The sequence below is a fragment of the Bos grunniens genome, chromosome 28 (assembly GCF_055505025.1).
Source record: "Bos grunniens cultivar Pamir isolate PY7600 chromosome 28, Bosgru_T2T1.0, whole genome shotgun sequence".
NCBI lineage: Eukaryota > Metazoa > Chordata > Mammalia > Artiodactyla > Bovidae > Bos > Bos grunniens.
In genome coordinates this window covers 6,706,754-6,729,689 of record NC_141192.1, presented here as the reverse complement: position 1 = coordinate 6,729,689, position 22,936 = coordinate 6,706,754, and the positions used below count along the sequence as shown (strand labels likewise).

The window sequence follows — 22,936 nt, the reverse complement described above, 5'->3', positions numbered from 1 at the left end:
CCAAGGCAATAGGCAGGGCTCTGGGGAGGTGCCCTCCAGCCCCAGGCCTTCTGTGAGGAGCAAAGCAGAATTGGCAGGGGCCTGGGGACAGCCCCAGCACACCAGGTTAAGGTGGAGACCCCAGGTTCCCTGAATGTAGGCTCACTTATCAAGTGTAAAAAAAAAAAAAAAAACCATCACGTGCTCATAACAGTCAAAAAGAAATAATATTAGCTGAATATGTTCTCAGTCATGTCCGACTCTTTGCAGCGCTATGGACCGTAACCCACCAGGCCCTTCTGTCCATGGCATTTTCCATGCAAGAATACTGGAGTGGGTTGCCATTCCCTTCTCCAGGGGATCTCCCTGACCCAGGGATTGAACCCAAGTCTCCTGCATTGCAGGCAGATTCTTTACCGTCTGAGCCACCAGGGAAGCCCCTGAATATATTGAGCATTTACTATGTCCTAGACCCATGCTAAGCACTTGTACATAAGATCACAGAACTAACAAGAGTCAGGGAGTGGCTTTACAACGAGCTCTGTCTGGTTGCAGATCTATGCCCTTGACTCAAAAAAGTTTATATAATTATCAGTGTGCTAAGTTGCTTCAGTTGTGTATGACTCTTTGCAACCTTATGGACTGTAGCTTGCCAGGCTCCTCTATTCATGGGATTCTCCAGGCAAGAATACTGGAATGAGTTGCCATTTCCTTCTCTAGGGGATCTTCCCAACCCAAGGATTGAGCCTGTGTGTCCTCGACTCCTGCATTGCAGGTGGATTCTTGACTGCTGAGCCCCCGGGGAAGGCTCATATGTAATTATATGTAAACATATATGCATGTTATAGCCTTTATTTTTAAAATACATGTGAGATAATATACTGTTCTATTTACTCTTTTCATTTAAGTACATGAATTGAAATTCTTTCTATGTCAGCACATATACATACTTCATTCTTTTTAAAAAACTGGGTAGTATTCCATTGTGTAGAGCTGTTGAATCATTATTTATTTAAACAAGTATGAGGTTCCGATTGCTATATTTGACAGTTCTCGGTATTACTCATACTTTTAAGTTTAGCCATTCTGGTGGGTGTGAAATCATGTTTAATTGTGGTTTTATTTTTAAATTTTGTTTATTTATTTTCGGTTGTGCTGAGTCTCTGTTGTATGAGGGCTTTCTCTAGGGGCGGCAAGTGGGGGCTACTCTTCCTTGCATGGGTTTCCCATCGTGGTGGCTGCTCTTGTTGCAGAGCACGGACTCTCGGGGTACAGGCTTCAGTAGCTGCAGCATATGGACTCAGCAGTTGTGGCTTGCGGGCTCTAGAGCTTGGGTTTAGCTGTTGTGGTGCAGGGGCTTAATTGCTTTGCAGCAAGTGGAATCTTCCCAGACTGGGGATTGAACCCATGACCTCTGCATTGGCAGGTGGATTCTTATCCATTGTACCTCCAGGGTCCTCATTGTGGTTTTAGTGTACAATTTTGTGATGACTATTGGAATTGAGTACATTTTCATATATCTATTGGGCATTTTTCTACTTTTCTGTGCCTGCTCAAGAGTCTTTCCTATTTTTCTATTGCAGTGTCTTATTTTTGTTTGTGTGTGTGTTAGTCACTCAGTCGTGCCCGACTCTTTGTGACCTCACAGACTGTAGCCTGCCAGGCTTCTCTGTCCATGGAATTCTCCAGGCAAGAACACTGGAGTGGATTGCCATTCCCTTCTTTACTTGTAGTAAATCTTTGTATATTCTGGATTCAGGTCTTTTGTTACTTACATGTGTATATTGCAGAAGTTCTTGCATCCTCTGACTTGTTTTTGATTCTTGGAATAGTATCTTTTGGAAATAAGAGGGTTTTCATTCGTTGGTTTGTTTGTGGTTCTTTTTGTGTTTCTTTTTTGGCTATGCCACAAGGTGGGTTGTGGGATCTTAGTTCCTGACTAGGGATTGATCCTGCTGCTGCTGCTGCCAAGTTGTGTCAGTCGTGTGCGACTCTGTGCGACCCCATAGATGGCAGCCCACAAGGCTCCGCCATCCCTGGGATTCTCCAGGCAAGAACACTGGAGTGGGTTGCCATTTCCTTCTCCAATGCATGAAAATGAAAAGTGAAAGTGAAGTTGCTCAGTCGCGTCTGACTCTTAGTGACCCCATGGGCTGCAGCCCACCAGGCTCCTCTGTCCATGGGATTTTCCAGGCAAGAGTACTGGAGTGGGGTGCCATTGCCTTCTCCAAGGGATTGAACCTAGGCCCCTTCAACCCTCCACCCCCAGTGGGGGTGCCAAATACTGATTACCAGCAAATTCCGAGAATTCTCAGTTTTAATCAGGTTCAACCTAGCAGTTACTTCCTTTAAAGCTGGTGTCCTCTGGGTACTGTTTAAACGTGATTCTTTATTCCAAGATAATGAAGATATTTCCCCATATTATCTTCTATACGTTTTATTGCTTTATGTTTTTATTTATATGTACAATCCACATGTTTAATTTTTGTTGATGACATAGAGGTCCAGATTCCACTTTTTTCCCAAATGTTTATCAAATTGCTGATGTATCCATGGAGAGAGATGTGCTCCACGTCAGCCCACTCCTCTGCCTTCTTGTCCTCCCTCCTTCTCTGTTTATCAGATTAACCTAATGCCAGATTGATTAAAGGGCCATTGTTTTTACCTTTGTTGTAAACGAGGGATTATAAGGATTGGATTGACTGTTTCTGGACTCATATTCTGTTTCATTGTTTAATTACTGACTTAATTATTTTGGCTTTCTAAATCTTTATAATCAGTAGCTCCTACTATTCCATCTGGTTCTTCAAGAGATTCTTCGTTTTTCTTGGCCCTTCGTATTTCTGTATAAATTTTAAAATTGTCTTGTCAACTTCCATGCTGGAATTTTGATAGGAGTTCATGATGAGGTGTATCCCTCCTTTATTTAAGTGATCTTCAATTTCTCACAGTATTTTGTAGTTTTCTGCAGAAACTAGAATTATTGTACCTTCTTTGTTAAATTTATTCTCACATTTATTTATTTTTCTTACCATACTATAATTGGAGTATTTTAAAGTTTCATTTTCTACTTGTTCATTGGACTTTATTATAAAGCTACAATTACTTTTTGTGGGTTGAGTTTGTACCACTGACTTTGCTAAATATATTAATCCTAGAAGTTTGTCTATAGATTTTTGTGTATTTTCTCTCATACTGTCTTTAATGCAGTCTATATGTTAATTTATGACCCTTATATTTTCAATATCACAGTAATCCAAGTCTATGCCCCAACCTGTAACGCTGAAGAAGCTGAAGTTGAACGGTTCTATGAAGAACTACAAGACCTTTTAGAACTAACACCCAAAAAAGATGTCCTTTTCATTATAGGGGACTGGAATGCAAAAGTAGGAAGTCAAGAAACACCTGGAGTAACAGGCAAATTTGGTCTTGGAATACGGAATGAAGCAGGGCAAAGACTAACAGAGTTTTGCCAAGAAAATGCACTGGTCATAACACACACCTTGTTCCAACAACACAAGATAAGACTCTATACATGGACATCACCAGATGGTCAACACCAAAATCAGGTTGATTATATTCTTTCCAGCAAAGATGGAGAAGCTCTATACAGTCAGCAAAAGCAAGACCAGGAGCTGACTGTGGCTCAGACCATGAACTCCTTATTGCCAAATTCAGACTTAAATTGAAGAAAGTATGGAAAACCACTAGACCATTCAGGTATGACCTAAATCAAATCCCTTATGATTATACAGTGGAAGTGAGAAATAGATTTAAGGGCCTAGATCTGATAGATGGAGTGCCTGATGAACTATGGACTGAGGTCCGTGACATTGTACAGGAGACAGGGATCAAGACCATCCCCATGGAAAAGAAATGCAAAAAAGCAAAATGGCTGTCTGGGAAGGCCTTACAAATAGCTGCGAAAAGAAGAGACGCGAAAAGCAAAGGAGAAAAGGAAAGATATACACATCTGAATGCAGAGTTCCAAAGAATAGCAAGAAGAGATAAGAAAGCCTTCTTCAGTGATCAATGCAAAGAAATAGAGGAAAACAACAGAATGGGAAAGACTAGGGATCTCTTCAAGAAAATCAGAGATACCAAAGGAATATTTTATGCAAAGATGAGCTCGATAAAGGACAGAAATGGTATGGACCGAATAGAAGCAGAAGATATTAAGAAGAGATGGCAAGAATACACAGAAGAACTGTACAAAAAAGATCTTCACGACCCAGATAATCACGATGGTGTGATCACTCACCTAGAGCCAGACATCCTGGAATGTGAAGTCAAGTGGGCCTTAGAAAACATCACTACAAACAAAGCTAGTGGAGGTGATGGAATCCCAGTTGAGCTATTCCAAATCCTGAAAGATGATGCTGTGAAAGTGCTGCACTCAATATGCCAGCAAATTTGGGAACCTCAGCAGTGGCCACAGGACTGGAAGAGGTCAGTTTTCATTCCAATCCCAAAGAAAGGCAATGCCAAAGAATGCTCAAACTACCACACAATTGCACTCATCTCACATGCTAGTAAAGTAATGCTCAAAATTCTCCAAGCCAGGCTTCAGCAATATGTGAACTGTGAACTTCCTAATGTTCAAGCTGGTTTTAGAAAAGGCAGAGGAACCAGAAATCAAATTGCCAACATCCGCTGGATCATCAAAAAAGCAAGAGAGTTCCAGAAAAACATCTATTTCTGCTTTATTGACTATGCCAAAGCCTTTGACTGTGTGGATCACAATAAACTGTGGGAAATTCTGAAAGAGATGGGAATACCAGACCACCTGACCTGCCTCTTGAGAAATTTGTATGCAGGTCAGGAAGCAACCGTTAGAACTGGACATGGAACAACAGACTGGTTCCAAATAGGAAAAGGAGTATGTCAAGGCTGTATATTGTCACCCTGTTTATTTAACTTATATGCAGAGTACATCATGAGAAACGCTGAACTGGAAGAAACACAAGCTGGAATCAAGATTGCCGGGAGAAATATCAATCACCTCAGATATGCAGATGACACCACCCTTATGGCAGAAAGTGAAGAGGAACTAAAAAGCCTATTGATGAAAGTGAAAGTGGAGAGTGAAAAAGTTGGCTTAAAGCTGAACATTCAGAAAACGAAGATCATGGCATCCGGTCCCATCACTTCATGGGAAATACATGGGGAAACAGTGGAAACAGTGTCAGACTTTATTTTTCTGGGCTCCAAAATCACTGCAGATGGTGATTACAGCCATGAAATTAAAAGACGCTTACTCCTTGAAAGGAAAGTTATGACCAACCTAGATAGCATATTCAAAACCAGAGACATTATTTTGCCAACAAAGGTTCGTCTAGTCAAGGCTATGGTTTTTGCTGTGGTCATGTATGGATGTGAGAGTTGGACTGTGAAGAGGGCTGAGCACCGACTGAAGAATTGGTGCTTTTGAACTGTGGTGTTGGAGAAGACTCTTGAGAGTCCCTTGGACTGCAAGGAGATCCAATCAGTCCATTCTGAAGGAGATCAGCCCTGGGATTTCTTTGGAAGGAATGATGCTGAAGCTGAAAGTCCAGTCCTTTGGCCACCTCATGGGAAGAGTTGACTCATTGGAGAATACTCTGATGCTGGGAGGGATTGGGGGCAAGAGGAGAAGGGGACGACAGAGGATGAGATGGCTGGATGGCATCGCTGACTCGATGGACGTGAGTCTGAGTGAACTCCGGGAGTTGGTGATGGACAGGGAGGCCTGGCGTGCTGTGATTCATGGGGTCGCAAAGAGTCGGACATGACTGAGCGACTGATCTGATCTGATCTGATATTTTCTTTTCCAAATTTTAAATATTTCATTTTTGGTTATGGCATATTGCACTGTAGTATCTCTAGCATAATGTTAAGTAGATGCTGTGACAACAAGAATTCTTGTCTCATTTCCAACTTCAGGGGGAAAGTGTTTAGAATTTCATGGTTACAAGTAATGTTGTTTGTAGATTTTTGTGTACCTGTAAATTAATAGATTATGAAAATTTCATTTTAGTCCCAATTTGCTAAGATTTTTAAAAAATCATGAGTGGGTGTTGAATTTATCAAATGATTTCTTTATTAAAATGATCATGTGAGTTTTCTGCTGTATTGTTTATGTAGTAAATTAAATTCATTGATTCTCTAGTAGTAAATTCCTGTCAGCAGAACAAAAACATCTTCATTGTGGCATATTATTATTTTTATGTCACTAGATTTGTATGATTTTTGATTCTGTGTTTATAACAGAGATTAACTTTTGATTTTCTTTTCTTGTAATCACTGTCAGATTTTGGAATCAAAAGTTGTGCTTGCTACATAGAGCACATGGGGAAGCATTTTCTATTTGGTTGTTTCTGGAAGAGTTTAGGTGTGTCTGACATTATTTCTTCTTTAAATATTTTGAATAATTCACCAGTGCAGCTGTCTGGGCCTGAAGTTTTGTTTGAGGAAATATTTTTGTTATGGATTTAATTTCTTTAAAATGCCATAGAACACTTTATATTTCCTATTTTGGGAGTATTTTCTTATATATTTATCCTTTTCATCTAACATTTAAATATATTGGTTAAAGGTTGCTTATTATTTTCACTTATTTCTTTTTCATGCCTGGCAGGTATGAAGTCATATCAGTTTTTTCATTCTTGATATTGATTCTTGTGCCCATCCACCCCATACTTAGTCTTCCTAGGGATTTATAAATTTTATTAAAGCTTTCCAGGAGCAAACTTTACTTTAGAACTTTGGCTCTCTTGATTTTCCTCTGTTCTACATTTGTTTCCTCTTTTATTAATTTCTGTTCTTTATTATCTTCTCTGACTCTGAGCTTGATTTGCTGCTCTTTTGCTGACTTAAGATGGATGTTTTAGATCCTTATCTTTTGGCATTTCATCCTTTCTCATGAGTACATTTAATGATAAACACTTTCTTCTATTTATAGTTTTAACTGAATTCCATACATTTTGACATGCCACGAGTCACTGCCTGCTGCTGCTGCTAAATCACTTCAGTCGTGTCCGACTCTTCACGACCCCATGGACTGCAGCCCACCAGGCTCCCCCGTCCCTGGGATTCTCCAGGCAAGAACACTGGAGTGGGTTGCCATTTCCTTCTCCAATGCATGAGAGTGAAAAGTGAAAGTGAAGTCGCTCAGTCGTGTCCGACTCTTTGGGACCTCATGGACTACAGCCTACCAGGCTCCTGCATCCATGGGATTTTCCAGGCAAGAGTACTGGAGTGGGGTGCCATTGCCTTCTCCATTCAGCTCCAGATATTTTCTAATTTCCATTGTAAGTTTTTCTTTCACTATGTACTATTTAGAAGTATACGGCTTAATTTCTAAATATTTGAGTTACTTTGTTACTCATTTCTAGTTTACTTCCATTATAGTTAAAGGTTATACTCTGAAAGTTTAATCTCTTTACATGTGTTGATATTTGGTTTATGAACAATATATGGTTGGTACTGGTAAATTTTCTGTGTGCCCTTTGAAAATAATTGTATATGTTGCAGTTTGAGATATAGTGTTGTATCTATGTCAATTAGCTAAAATGTCTTAAATAAGTTTAAATACTCTATCTGGAGTTTTGTCTACTTACCTTTTCAGTTATAAAAAGGTGTATATGAAAAATTTTCACGCTAAAATTGTGGATTCATTTACTTTTTTTCCTTTTATATTTGTCAATTCCTGGTGTTATGAATTTTGAATCTATGCTATTCAGTTCAGTTCAGTCGCTCAGTCGTGTCTGACTCTTTGCAACCCCATGAATCGCAGCACGCCAGGCCTCCCTGTCCATCACCAACTCCCGGAGTTCACTCAGACTCCGAATGATGCCATCGAGTCAGTGATGCCATCCAGCCATCTCATCCTCTGTCGTTCCCTTCTCCTCCTGCCCCCAATTCCTCCCAGCATCAGAGTCTTTTCCAATGAGTCAACTCTTGGCATGAGGTGGCCAGAGTACTGGAGTTTCAGCTTTAGCATCATTCCTTCCAAAGAAATCCCGGGGCTGATCTCCTTCAGAATAGACTGGTTGGATCTCCTTGCAGTCCAAGGGACTCTCAAGAGTCTTCTCCAACACCACAGTTCAAAAGCATCAATTAGGTACATATAATTTTAGATTTTTTTCCAATTTTACTGTTGTTCACTCTTTTATCATTATGAAATATCCCACATTCCCATTTGTAATATGTTGTCCCTAAAGTTTATTTTGTCTGATATTACCACAGCTGTCAGCTTTCTGATATTATTTGGTACCTTTTCTAGTTTTTTACTTTCATCCTTTCTATATCCATATATTTGGGGTATGTCTCTTATAAGAAGCATATAGTAATTTATTTTTAATCCCTATGATAACCTTTACCTTTTAATTGGAATATTTAACTTATTTATTTTTAATGTATTTCTTGATATGTTTGGGTTTAAATCTGTCATCCTGATTTTTTTTTTTTTCTTCTATTGATTCTGGCAGTTCTGTGTTCCTTTCCCTATGTTTTCTTGCTTTCTTATAGATTCATCAAGTAGTTTTTATCCCCTTCTCTATAAGTTTGATGGCTTTTATATTCCTTTACTGTTTTTTAAATGGTTACCTTAGATTTTACAGTAAGTGTCCTTGATTTTTTAAGCTCTAATAAATTATCCTTCACATCTCAGTAATTCAAAGAGTTTGAGATACTTTAACTTGATGTATTTGTTGCCTTTTGTACTGCTTACCTCATGTATCTTAATTGTGTAAAATTTTAAACCGTGCATTGCCAGGGTCCAGCCCTGGTGGATTCAGGGAATTTGAAGCGGGGACCGCGTCAGCGAGGATCAGGAAACAATTGCTTAATTAAATGTTAATTAAGGATATAAAGAGTAATAGAATAAGGATAGCTCAGTGAGAAAGTTTAGTGGAGAAAAGAGGCTGAATAATTCAGCCAGAAGATGAGAGAAAGAACGACATGGGGAGACCAAGTTCCGGTGAACAAGGCCCGCACTTTATTTTCCAAAGTAGTTTTTATACCTTAAGTTATGCATAGAGGATAATGGGGGAAGGGGTAGAGTCATGCAGTAAGCCGGGCTTTCTTCCTGCAAACTTATCATATGCAAAAGTTTAGGTGATTTGCATCATCTTCTGGCCCGGAGGCCTGTTAACATTTTAAGACCCTTTCTTCAGAAAACTTATTTTTCTCTAAAAGTGATTAGTCAAGCACCACCCTCCAAAAGCATTAGATAAAGTTGCATTCCTACAGAGCAAAGGTGTGGTGGGCTATAATAAGTAAAAGAATTAACTCAAGGGTCCAAGGTTACAAACATTAAAGCTACTACTTACACCAATTATATTAATCAATACACTGCCAGGGACACAGCAGGTAAGGGATATGGAGACTTAGCAGCAAACATTGGCCCAACAAGTGAAAATCCCTTCACCAATACAATTTCTAATCAATCTTTTAACTGCTCAAAGGAATCTGTATTTAGACAGTTCAGAACATCTCATGCCTCTCACAGTTGGGAGGCTCTGAGCAATCACATGTGGCCAGAAAAACCTATTCAGGCAGGCTAGAGGACTTCCAAAGGAGTTTGTAGGTTGAAACACTATCACACCCAGGAACTTTATTAACTGGAGCTGTAAGCTAACTCTTTTTTCAGAGAGACGTAGTGGGGGACAGCCCCCTCCGTAAAGTCAGAGGTGTAGGTGACAGCACAAAGCAGAAAGTAGGCAGACTCTGGTTTTGGGGGTAGATGCTCGAGAATTTCCAGGGAGATTCCTGAGGCTCGATCCTGCCTTTGCGTTTGCGGAGCCTCCTTCCTCATGACCTTTGCCATGGGCGGAGCTCCTGCTTCCGGCAGTGCATGACGTCATTATTACTGTTGTTTCATACAGTCATTTAGATCTACCCATCTTTCAGTCTGGCTGTATGTATACCCTTCCTAATTCTTTTTGTCTTTTCTTGGAAGTCCATGCTTCCATTTAGAATTATTTCTCTTCTGCTTAAATAACTAGTGTTTTGTGTAATGCGGGTATCTTTCGTGAAAAAATGTCTGTATTTTGTCTTTATTTTGAAGGACATAAAGAATTCTTTTGCTGGTGTAACACTCTTAGTTGTCGGTTAGCACTTTGAATATATCCTACCACTGTTTCAGACATTGTCCTCCTTGTCTCCAGTGGGAAGCAGCAGTCTTATTTCCGCTTGATCATCAGGATCATGTAACGCAGTCTGTGTAGTTAGGCCCCCTTGTTGCTTACTGGTTTAATGGCATGTGAAGCTCAAAATTGCCATGTGGCAATCTCAGCTCCTAGTGTCTCTGGAAGAATAATCTCTCCCTTTGTGCTTCCCTGGTGGCTCAGACGGTAAAGCGTCTGCCTGAAATGCGGAAGATCCGGGCTCGATTCCTGGATCGGGAAGATCCCCTGGAGAAGGAAATGGCAATGCACTCCAGTGCTCTTGCCTGGAAAATCCCATGGACAGAGGAGCCTGATAGGCTACAGTCCATGGGGTCGCAAAGAGTCAGACACGACTGAGTGACTTCACTTTCACTTTGTAATTATGAGCTTGCAGCCAGCAGAGCTCCATTTTGTGCCGTATATGGGCTCTGAGTCATGCTGTGATCTTATCCTGGAAGTGGGTCTTCAGGCAAGAAGGAGTGGTAGCGGTGGTAGGGGTGTGGATCTTAAGACTGAGTCTCCTTTTGCAATTAATCCTCTTGATGCCAGGCAAACGATGACTCAAAAGGATCTGGGAATTTGAGGTTTTGGGTTTCATCCATGTCTCCCCAAATGACCCCATTCTCAGGGTCCAACCCAATCATCCTATCTTTATCATGAGAAATCTGGTGAGAGTGTAATTCTTTTTCTCAAGCTGTTTATCCTTTCACTGGGAACACTGCAGGAGACTCCTGCTTCAGTTCAGTTCAGTCGCTCAGTCGTGTCTGACTCTTTGCAACCCCATGAATCGCAGCACGCCAGGCCTCCCTGTCCATCATCAACTCCTGGAGTTCACTCAGACTCCGAGTGATGCCATTGAGTCAGTGATGCCATCCAGCCATCTCATCCTCTGTCGTCCCCTTCTCCTCCTGCCCCCAATCCCTCCCAGCATCCGAGTCTTTTCCAATGAGTCAACTCTTCACATGAGGTGGCCAAAGTACTGGTTTCAGCTTTAGCATCATTCCCTCCAAAGAAATCCCAGGGCTGATCTCCTTCAGAATGGACTGGTTGGATCTCCTTGCAGTTCAAGGGACTGTCAAGAAGTCTTCTCCTGCTTACCTCACAGTAATTACAAAACCGTAGGTTGCATGAAGCAGAAAGTTATTTCCAAGTCTGAAGAGAGCAGAGTCATAAACAATGTAAACAAATAGTAGGATTAAAGAATGTGTGCCACATTTGTGCTGGCAATGGGTGGAAATCCTTTTCAAAAAAATACTTCCATACCTTTTTAGTAGGAAGAATCATGGCCCGTAAAGATACCCACACCTAATCCCTCAAACCTATTCAAATGTAAAACAGTTTGTTTTATGTGATAGAAGGACTTTGCAGATGTCTTTAATGGACCTCGAGATGAAAAGCTATGCCTGGACCATCTAGAAGGGCTCAATCCAGTGCATCATTAAAAGGGAAGAATCTGTCCTGGCTGCAGGGAACCAGAAAGATGACAGAGTCAGAAGGACTTAAATAGCTACTGTTGGTTTTAAGATGGGTGAAGGGGCCATAAGCCAAGAAATGTGGGTTTCCTCTAGAAGGTGAAGGAAGAAAAGAAACAAATTCTCCCCTAGAACCTTTAGATAGTAACATAATCTAGCCAGCAACTTGATTTTAGCCCAGTGAGGTCCGTTTCTCACTTCTGACGTTTATAACTGGAAGATAAGTTTGTGTTGTTTAAGCTACCAAGTTTGTGGTAATTTGTTATGGCAGCAATAGAAAACTAATACAGTGAGAAAAAGACAAATAACTCAACAGGAAAATAGGCAGAGAATATGAAGAGATAATTCACAGAAATAGCCAATTAACATTTGGAGAGATGCTTAATCTTACTAATGAAGCAAGTAAATGCAAACAGAAATAAGATACCATTCTTCACTCATCAAATTGGCAAATGTTAAAGCAATTGATAATACACCCTAATAGTGAGAAATAAGTACTTTTAAACATTGCTGGTGGGAGCTGAATTTCTGTAACTTTGGGGAAAGTAATATGGTGATATCTAATAATATAAATAACATACAAATTTTCCTTTTAAAAAGATCTTCCCTCTTTATCTATGGCCTTCCCTGGTGGCTCAGATGGTAAAGAATCAGCGTGTAATGCAGGAGACCTGGGTTCAACCCCTGGGTTAGGAAGATCCCCTGAAGAAGGGAATGGCAACCCACTCCAGTATTCTTGCCTGGAGAATTCCATGGACAGAGGAGCCTGGAGGGCTACAGTCCATGGGGTCGCAATGAGTCAGACATGACTGAGCAACTAATCACACACTCTTTACCTGGAACTCATAGTCCCTCCTGGTTTTCTTATATATATTTATGCATTTTTCAGATTATTTTTGACTGTGTTGGATCTGTGTTGTTTCTCAAGAGCTTTCTCTAGTTGCAGAGAGCGAGGGCTACTCTCCAGCTGCGGTGCATGGGCCTCACTGCAGCAGCTTTTCCTGTTGCAGAGCATGGGCTCTAGAGGCTGGGTGTAGTAGTTGTGGCCCACGGGCTTAGCTGCCCCCAGGCATGTGAAATCTTCCAGGACCAGCGACTGAACCGGCGTCCCTTGCATTGCAAGGTGGATTCTTAACCACTGGACCCCCAGGAAAGCCCCAACACACAAATCTCTTGACTTAGTAAATGAATCCAATTTCGGCCATCTTTCTTTTACAGAAATAATAGGCCAATTTTTTTTCTGTAATGTAAAAGAAAATTTGGTGTCAGAAAGCTAGAACTAATCTGAAGTTTCCTCTTGGGTAGTGGTTAAATAAATTTTGATAAATTCATGATATGAACTATTATGCATAAAGTAATATTAACTAGATCTCTATGCAGGGGTCTATAAGGTGGTCTCTTGTGTACTATTGAATAAATAGATTGCAAGATAATGTCCATAATATGAATCCATTGAGATGCAAAATAATACAACAAAGCATAAAGTAACATTTGCCTGCATATGTTTTTATATATTTCCATTTGTGTAGAGAAATATGTGTAAAGATATACACAGAGCAATTAACATTGGACGTGGGGGAGTAAATTAACTTTTTTTCATACATCTCTATTGTTCATCTTTTTACAGTGACCTCATGTAAGTTTTCACTAAACATTTAAACATTTCTAATACAACACTTAAGAAAGGGAGGAAAACTTGCATTGTTGAACTTACACGTCCACCCGTCAGCTCAGCTGACACATGATCCTTTCAGCTGGTGCTGGCGGCTGTGCCCCCTGGCCACCAGTCCAGTTTTGGCCACAGCGTACCTTTTTGTCTACACAGCAGTGTACCTTTATGTAGCTCCTTCAGTGTTTTGTCCCTCTTTTATAAAAATGAGGGGAAGATGGGAAAAAATGAAAGTGCAGATAAGAAGTGTAGGTTTCATAAATTTAAAACAATAGACTCCAAGATGGAAATCGTTAGATGTGCTAAAAGTAATAAATCTCTTGCCTGAATCAGATACTCACTGGACTTGAAATAGTTGATGGTGAGTTTGGTTGTGAAAGAAAAGAATAAAATTAAGGAAAAGAGGCAAAGGTCTTATATCTTTTGAGGCAAGTAATTTGGGGTTACATGATATATTTTTTTCTCTCCAAGATGGAACCACCTCTAAACACACTTAAAACTGATAGGTCATTGCAGGTTATTCTCATAATTACACTTTTTTTCAAGTATACATTGGATGTGTACAATAATAATTTATGCTTTTACTGCTTTTTCCTGGCGTTTCTCTGTACACATGTCCTGATCCTCACCTCTGGTCAGGTAAGACCCTCATCTGGTCTTCAGGATGGGTAAGATAAATAGGAATAAAAAGAGCAGGAAATAGTCAAATTTCAACTATTTGTTTCCCCAAAAGGGCTTTTAAGTTTCAAAGGGGCAAACCCAAGTGAGACAAGGGACAGAATTTATATCACAAGAAAAGACTTGGAGAGAAGTAACAAGGAGAATAAAAAAAGGAAGGAGCAGGCTACCCCTCTTATGCCAGCTGGGAGCAGAGAGAAGGTAGCTCAGGCTGGAGAGGAGAAGGGTAACAGTGAGTCTGTCTCTACGTGACCCTGGCAGGGACCGTGACAGCCTTTGGTCTTTGCTTGATCCAGAATGAATATGGACACTATTTCTTTTTTAAACAAAACAGCTTTGTTTATTTATCTAGAGGCAACACTAAGGTGCTCAATGATAGTATTTATTCTTCAGTGTTATTTGGATTTTTTGTCACTTCACACCACCAGAAGCACTAGTGATCTGGGGACCCCTTTGCTTGCCTGTTGCCCACCTTCTCACATGTGCTGATGGGTGGTGGGCTATGTCCCCTCTACCCCTGCCTGTAACTGAGTGAGTCAGTGGTGGACACAAGACCCAGATTTGTTCATCATGGAATTTGCAATAGTAACTCAGAGACTCTGCTTCCGTAGTGCTTACTGGTGTTGGCCTCATGAAGAGCTGAGATGGCCATGTGCTGAGGAAGAGAAAGCTGGGGAGAAAGAAAGCTGAGGTTGGGCTTCTAGGGGATGAAGGGCTGAGAGAGAAAGGGGACCTGTCTGTGGAGCCTGGATGGATAGGGGAATCTCGTTCCAGACTTTTCCATCTCTGACTCCCTCCTGAGCCTTGACTGTATCCATCAACTTTTTTTTTTGCCATAAAACCACAGGCTATTAGTGTATTTATACTTCCTCTTACCTCCTGCCTCCTCTCCACTATTTAAAAGATTTTTTTTTTTTTTAGCTGCATCTCTTTGCTAGTGGGATCTTAGTTCCCCAATCAGGGGTCAAACCTGTGCCTCCTGCATTGGAAGCCCAGAGTCTTAACTGCTGGACTGCCAAGGAAGCCCCTCCTCCTGTTTGGTATTTTGATTAGTTCAGTTTTTGTTTTGTTTTGTTTTAACCTTTTTACCTGGAAATAATTTTAGATTTCCCAAAGAACTGGAAGGGTGGTACAGTGTTCTTGTATGCCCTTCATCAGCTACCGCTAATGTCACAGTTCACATCACCAGGATATACTTTAGTCAAAAGTAAGACATGAACTTGGTAACCCACTCATCCAGGTTTTTCTGAGACTGACCTGGTTTTAGCACTGAAAGCCTCCTGCACCAGGAAGCCCCCAGTTCCAGACAAACCAGGGCTATCCTGAATTTTAAAACTGGAAGTCCCATGCCTAAGAGATCCCTTCAGTCCTGGCAAACCAGGATGGTTGGTCACTCTGTTACCTAATGTCCAGGCTTCCTTTGGATCTCCCCAGTTTTTCCACTTTTGTCCTTTTCCTCTTCTGGGATCCAGTACAAGAGATCACTTTGCACTTAGTTGTCCTGTCTCCTTAGTCTCCTCTGATTTGTAACTATTTTCAGTCTTTCCTTGATTTACATGGCCTTAACACTTTAAAAAATTGATTAATCTATTTTAATGGGAGATAATTACTTTATAATATTGTGATAGTTTTTGCTATACTTCGACATGAATCAACCACAGGTATACACGTGTCCCCCCCATACTGAAATACCACCCCCCCCCCCCCCCCGCCGCCTCCCTTCCCACCCTACCCCTCTGGGTTGTCATAGAGCACTGGCTTTGGGTGCCTTGCTTTGTGCATTGAATTCACACTGGTCATCTATTTTACGTATGGTAATACACAGGTTTCAAAGCTATTCACTCATATCGTCCCGCCCTCTCCTCCCACAGAGCCCAAAAGTCTGTTCTTTACTTCTGTGTGTCTTGCTGCCCTGTGTGTAGGATTGTTGCTATTGTCTTTCTAAATTCCATATATATGCATTAATATACAGTATTTGGGTTTCTCTTTCTGACTTACTTCACTCTGTATAATAGGCTCCACTTTCATCCACCTCATTAGAACTGACTCAAATGCATTCCTTTTACAGCTGAGTAATATTCCATTGCATATATTGTACCACGGCTTCCTTACCCATTCATCTGCCGGTGGACATCCAGGTTACCCCCATGTCCTGGCCATTGTAAACAGTGCTGCAGTGAACACTGGGGTATGTGTCTCTTTCAGTTCTGGTTCCCTCAGGGTGTATGCTCAGCAGTGGGGATTGCTGGATCACGTGGCAGTTCTATTCCCAGTTTTTAAAGGAATTTCCACACTGTTCTCCATAGTGGCTGTTCCAGTTTGCATTCCTGCCGATACTGCAAGAGGGCTCCCTCTTCTCCACACCTTCCCCAGCATTTATCGTTTGCAGACCCTTTGATGAGGACCACTTGGACCAGTGTGAGATGATACCTCATTGTGGTTTTGATCTGTATTTCTCCAATAATGAACTATGCTGAGCATCTTCTCATGTGTTTATTAGCCATCTGTATGTCTTCTTTGGAGAAATTTGTCTTCTTAGGAGACACTTTTAAGCAGTACTGGTCAAGTATTTTAATGGTAGCTTTAAAAAATTACTTATTTTTTATTTTTGGCTGGGTCGTGTCTCAGTTGCAGCATGTGGGCCCCCACGGGGTGCACAGGCTTCTTTCTGGTTGTGGCTCACAGGCTTCAGTGGTGCCGGTGCATGGGCTTGAGCTGCACAGAGGCATGTGGGATCTTAGCTCCCTGACCAGCATTCGAATCCACTTCCCCTGCATTGAAAGGCAGATCGTTAACCACTGGACCACCAGGCAAGTCCCTGGTCAGTATTTTATAGAATGTTCCTGAACCTGGGTTTGCCTGATATTTTCTCATGAATGGTCTGGGGTTATGAATAATAGAGGATGAAGGAGGCAGTGCCCTTTCTGTCATATCACATCAGGGGCACATGACAGCAATTCAACTTATTACTGGTTCCTTAACCTTGGCTGCTGGGTTAAAGTGATATCTGTCAGTTTTCTCTACTGTAAAGTTATTATTATTATTATTATTATTTTTGCCCTTTCATAGCCTGTTCTTTGAAATTGACTCAGTATATCCAGCTCACACCCAGGAGAGAGGAGTACCAAAGAATTTCTGGACATATGCTAAAATCACCATAGCAATGATTGGTGGAGATGCTTTGAGGCTGGGCAAATATCTTTGTTTCTCCTAAAAAACTGGCCCACTAATTCTCAGCATGCATCAGTGGGTCTTGCTTGTGAGTAGCTGTTACTGTGGTGTTCCAGTGCTGATTTTCTATCCTTTTATTAATTTAATTGTCAAAGTTTATAATATTGGTACTCTGTCCAGGGTGCCTCTTCTCCTCTTTAATTCTGTGAGCTTTACCTCAAGTTTTGCACTGATTCTCCACTTTGCCAGGGTTAGCTCAGCTGGATTCTTTTCCTTATAAGCCAAGTGAAGCCTCTGAGAGTGAGTACTTAAGATGTAGAAGGTGCTCAGTAAGTAATTTTTCACTATTGCCTTTCTCCCCAAGGCTAGCAGGGACCTATGCAAAAGAATAGCATCTCACTTGGAGCCCTAGTGGCTGAGGATTCTGGAAGAAGAGAGACTGAGGGCTGAGATGTCACTTCCCAGCATTTCTCTTCCACCTTAGTAGAGGACTCACCCAAACATGGGAGCACTTCCCTTCTTTCTTTCCCCTTCCCTATACTAAGTTCTCCTCCGTGGACCTTTCACATGGCTGCCAGAGTTCCAAGCTGTCTTCCTCAAACACAATACTGATCATGGTTCTCTCTTGAAAGCTATTCATTGCAAACAGAGTTATGTTCTAACTTGTCACAAGATCCTCCATATACTGTCCTTTACTTCCCCCTTCATCCTCATCTTTCACTATCCTTCTCTTTAGATCTAAAACTGGAACCACACTGTACATCTTTCCTTTTCCTAAAACACTGCTGTTATTCCATGGCTCTGTGACTCTGCATAGCATGACCTCTCCAGCTGGACTGTCTTTCTGTGATATCTTCCTTGACTTTGCCAAGATCTAGTTTCCGATGTTCCTACAGCAGTTTTCACCTATAAACCTCTGTCATGGATCATGTTATGTTTTGCAGTTTATCTGTGTCCATATCTGTCTTTTCTACTAGACTGAGAACTCTTTAAAAGCAGATCATCCTGTTTACTTATGTATTTTCGTCACGGAGCCTGGCAACTAATAATATGAGCTAACATTTTTCAAGTACCCGCTTTATACCTGACAAGACAAATTATATCATTGATTCCATTTAAGAACTCTCTAAGGGAGGTATTTTTTAAACAATTCAGTAGGGGCAAGAATAGTCTTTTCAATAAATATTTCTGGGAAAACTAGATAGCCACATGCAAAAGAATGAAGTTGAACCCCCTACCTCACACCATATACATTTAAATTAGATCACAGACCTAAATGTAAAAGAAATTGCACAACTCTTAGATTAAAACATAGGGCTAAATCTACATGAACGTGGGTTAGGCAGTGGTTTATTAGATATAGGGCTCAAGCAACAAAAGAAAAACAGATAAATTGGACTTCATCAAAATTAAAAACTGTTAGGCTTCAAAGCACATTATCCAGAAAGTGAAAAGGCAGTCCACAGAATAGGAGAAAGCACATGCAAATCATATATCTGATAAGGGTCTTGTATTCAGAATATATAAGTAATTATGGCATGTGTGTGTGCTAAGTTGCTTTAGTCGTGTCTGACTCTGCGACCCCATGGACTGTAGCCAGCCAGGCTCCTCTGTCCATGGGATTCTCCAGGCAAGAATACTGGAGTGGGTTGCCATGCTCTCCTCCAGGGGATCTTCCCGATCCAGGGATTGAACCCACATCTCTTATACCTCCTGCATCGGCAGGCATGTTCTTTACCACTAGTGCCGTGTGGGAAGCTCTTGTACAACTTAATAATTCAAAGATAGTGGTGCCAGCAGTTTGGACAGGTGTCTTGATCTTTGTACTGCCAGGAGGCTCTGTAGTCACCGATGAGACCAGAGCGTGATAAACAGCACAAGAAAGCCCATTTGGGCAAAGCTGTAAAGGCCAACCCTTGTGAAGTCACTTCTCATGTAAAAGGAGCTGCACTAAAAAATGTGGAGTTTGGAGCCAAACAACCAAATTCTGTCATTAGGTGGTGTGTCAGGGTTCAGCTAATCAAGAATGGCAAAAACATCACAGCCTTTGTACCCAGTGATGGTTGTTTAAATTTTATTGAGGAAAATGTGAAGTTTTGGTTGCTAGGTTTGGTAAAAAGGTCATGCTGTTAGTGGCATTCCTGGAGTCTGCTTTAAGATTGTCAAAGTAGCCAGTGTCTCTCTTTCAGCTTTGTACAAAGGCAGGAAGGAAAATCTAAGACCATAAGTTTTTTTTCCCAAGATTATAAGTTTTGATGGTGAAAGTGTGATAGTAATAAATTTTCATGTGCCAAAAAAATAATAATAATTAAAAGACTACCCAATTAAAAATGGGCAAAATATTTTAATAGATATTTCTCCAAAGAAAATATGCAGATGACCAATAAACACATTAATTATGGGAATACACATCAAAAACAAAATGAAATGCTACTTCACACTTATTGGAATGGCTGTAATCAAGAGGAACAGTAATAACAAGTATTCATGAGGATATGGAGAAATTTGGAACCCTCATATACTCCTGGTGAGGATGTAAAATGGTAAGTCATTTTGGAAAACACTGAAAATTTCTCAAGAAGTTAAACATGAAGATACCATGCTGCTGCTAAGTCACTTCAGTCATGTCTGACTCTGTGTGACCCCATAGACGGCAGCCCACCAGGCTCCCCCATCCCTGGGATTCTCCAGGCAAGAACACTGGAGTGGGTTGCCATTTCCTTCTCCAATGCAAGAAAGTGAAAAGTGAAAGGGAAGGCACTCAGTCATGTCTGACTCTTTGCGACCCCATGGACTGCAGCCTACCGGGCTCCTCCATCCATGGGATTTTCCAGGTAAGAGTACTGGAGTGGGGTGCCATTGCCTTCTCCGGAAGATACCATATGACCCCACAAGTTCCTATATATAATTGTTCTATGTACAGTTGTCCCTCCGTATTCATGAGGGATCAGTTCCAGAACCCTGCTGATACCAAACTTCTTGGACATTCAAGTCGTTTTTATAAAACTGTATTTGCGTATTACCTATGCACATCTTCCTGTACACTCTTCATCATCTCTAGATTACTTGTAATACCGAATATGATGTCAGTGTCGTTTAAATAGTTGCTGAGAGTGAAAGTTGCTTCGTTGTGTGTTGGTGCACTGCAAATTCAAGTTCTGCCCTTAGAAGCTTTCTGGAACTAAACAGTTTGTTTTCTGGATCCATGGGTTCACAGACACAGAACCCATGGATATGGAGAGCCAACTGAATATACTCAAAAGCAATGAAAACGTGTCTGCACAAACCCTTGTACATGAATGTTCATAACAGCCTTATGCATAATGTCCAAAAAAGCAGAAACAACCTAATGTCCATCAATTAGTGAATGGGTAAACAAAATGTAGTATAGCCATTAAAACAGAGTAATTATTCACAATAAAAAAAGAATGAAATATGGATACATGCTACAACTATTGATAGATGGACTTTGAAAACAGTATTCTAAGCAATGGAATATGGTCACTAAAGATCATATGGCTTCCCTCATAGCTCATTTGATAAAGAATCTGCCTGCAATGCAGGAGACCTGGGTTCGATTCCTGGGTTGGGAAGATGCCCTGGAGAAGGAAATGGCAATCCACTTCAGTATCCTTGCCTGGAAAATCCCATGGACAGAGGAGCCTGGCAGGCTACAGCCCATGAGGTCACAAGAGTCGGACTTAGTGACTAAACCACCACCAAAGATCATATATTGTATGATTATATTTGCATGAATATTCAGAAGAGTGACTGCTAATGAGTGTTGGGTTTCTTTTTGGGGATAATGAAAGTATTCTAATATTAGTAGTAATGGTCTCACAACTCTGTGAATATACTAAAACCCAGTGAATAGTACACTTTAAAGGGACTGATATTATGCAATGTGGATTATATCTCAATTAAGCTGATATGTGTCATAATATATCTGGCTTAAAACTCAACATTTGAAAAACTAAGATCACGGCATCTAGTCCCATCACTTCATGGCAAATAGATGGGGAAACAATGGAAACAGTGAAAGACTTTATTTTCTTGGGCTCCAAAGTCACTGCAGATGGTGACTGTGGCCATGAAATTAAAAGACACTTTCCTTAGAAGAAAAGCTATGACAAACTTAGATAGCATATTAAAAGCAGAGACATTACTTTGCCGACAAAGGTCCGCCTAAAGCTATGGTTTTTCCAGTAGTCATGTATGGATGTGAGAGCTGGACCAGATAGAAGGCTGAGAGCCAAAGAATTGATGCTTTTGAACTGTGGTGTTGGAGAAGACTCTTGAGAGTCCTTTGGACTGCAAGGAGATCCAACCAGTCCATCCTAAAGGAAATCAACCCTGAATATTCATTAGAAGGACTGATGCTGAAACTCCAATACTTTGGGCCCCTGATGTGAAGAGCTGACTTATTGGAAAAGACCCTGATGCTGGGAAAGATTGAAGGCAGGAGGAGAAGGGGGTGACAGAGGATGAATTGGTTGGATGGCATCACCAACTCAGTGGATATGAGTTTGAGCAAACTCTGGGAGATGGAGAAGGACAGGGAAGCCTGGTGTGCTGCAGTCCATGTGGTCGCAAAGAGTCTGACAGGATTGAGCGACTGAACAACTGCAAATGTCATAATATATGTATGTGCACACACACACTTAAAGATATGAGGTGGAGGTAGCCTGTGATTATGTCAACAATAATGGAAACTAATTTATTAGTTACTAAGAAATTTCTTCTACTTAAAAAAAAAAATTGAAGATGTATATTAATGCTATCTTTCTAAGAGTTTAATCAAATAATATTAGGTCTTTTGAGAATGTTTCCTTACCCAGGGGCTTAATTAATTCAAAAGGTAAAAAAAACCTCCTTTTCTTACAGGTAAGAATTCTGAGAAACTCTGGAAGAAATGAAAATGAAGTATTAGAGATGAGATAAAATAAACTCAGACACTTAAATGAAGTGCTGGAGCCATGATGTTGGGCAGAGCACATTGAATAAAGAGAAGTATACTTGGGAAGAGAAGTGTGAGGAGTCCCTTAGGAGCCATCCAGTAAAAATCATGGGGCTGCAGTTGTTAGCAAGCTGGAAGGAGCAGAGAAGGGTAACCAGGGGAATACATGTGTAACTGGGAGCTTGGCAATGCTTGGTGCTGGAGACCAGAGCCAGACACACGCAGTACCTGGAGAACGATCTTATGAATAACCACTGAGATCTAGGGGAACTGTACAAGCGACACTCGGTGCATCTACTTAGATAATGAGAGGTCTGGAGAGAAAGTGGTCAGCAATGGTTAGTTACTTCTCTGCCCTCCCCCGCCCCTGTGCACACTTTCCTCGTTTCATTCCCTACAGTTAATGTTTTATGTCCTTTAAGTGATCCATGTAACAGAAGATACTTTAAGCCATTGTCTGTGAGCTTGTTCTTCAGTGACAATGGCCGGAACACTCTCCTTGGCTTCAGTTGGGGAAAAAAAATTAATGGAAATTTGAGGGTAGAGCTGCAATATGAGTAGAAATCGCTGGTGGTTTCTGAAGACTTGGTGAACTGGACTTTTGTGCATTTTCATGTTTCCTTTCAGGCAAACTCACAATAGTTGTACCTCTGAAAGCTTTGGCAGCTGCAAGGCTTGCTCTTGTCCGTGGTCTTCCAGGCCGCCCACGCGGGCGGCTGGACTGCTGGTTTCCTTCTGGAGTGGGCGGGGCCTGACACATCCCCCTCCACTTTTCCTCGTCCTCCTCCCGGTGGCCTTTTGGGAAATGTGCCCTCTGGGCAAGAGGGTCATCTTGACAGCAGTCTCCACTGCTCAGGAACTC

At 41.1% G+C, this 22,936-nt stretch overlaps 1 long non-coding RNA gene and 1 pseudogene across 1 annotated transcript; both read left to right on the top strand.

The window, feature by feature from the left end:
* The first annotated feature begins 6,919 nt into the window (after positions 1–6,919).
* LOC147342794 (uncharacterized) lies at positions 6,920–22,527 on the top strand. Its single transcript, XR_015156578.1, has 2 exons — positions 6,920–7,268; positions 22,002–22,527. It is a non-coding gene; the product is annotated as an uncharacterized LOC147342794 (long non-coding RNA).
* Positions 15,593–19,344, top strand: LOC147342795 (small ribosomal subunit protein uS12 pseudogene; annotated as a pseudogene).
* Positions 22,528–22,936: the final 409 nt, after the last annotated feature.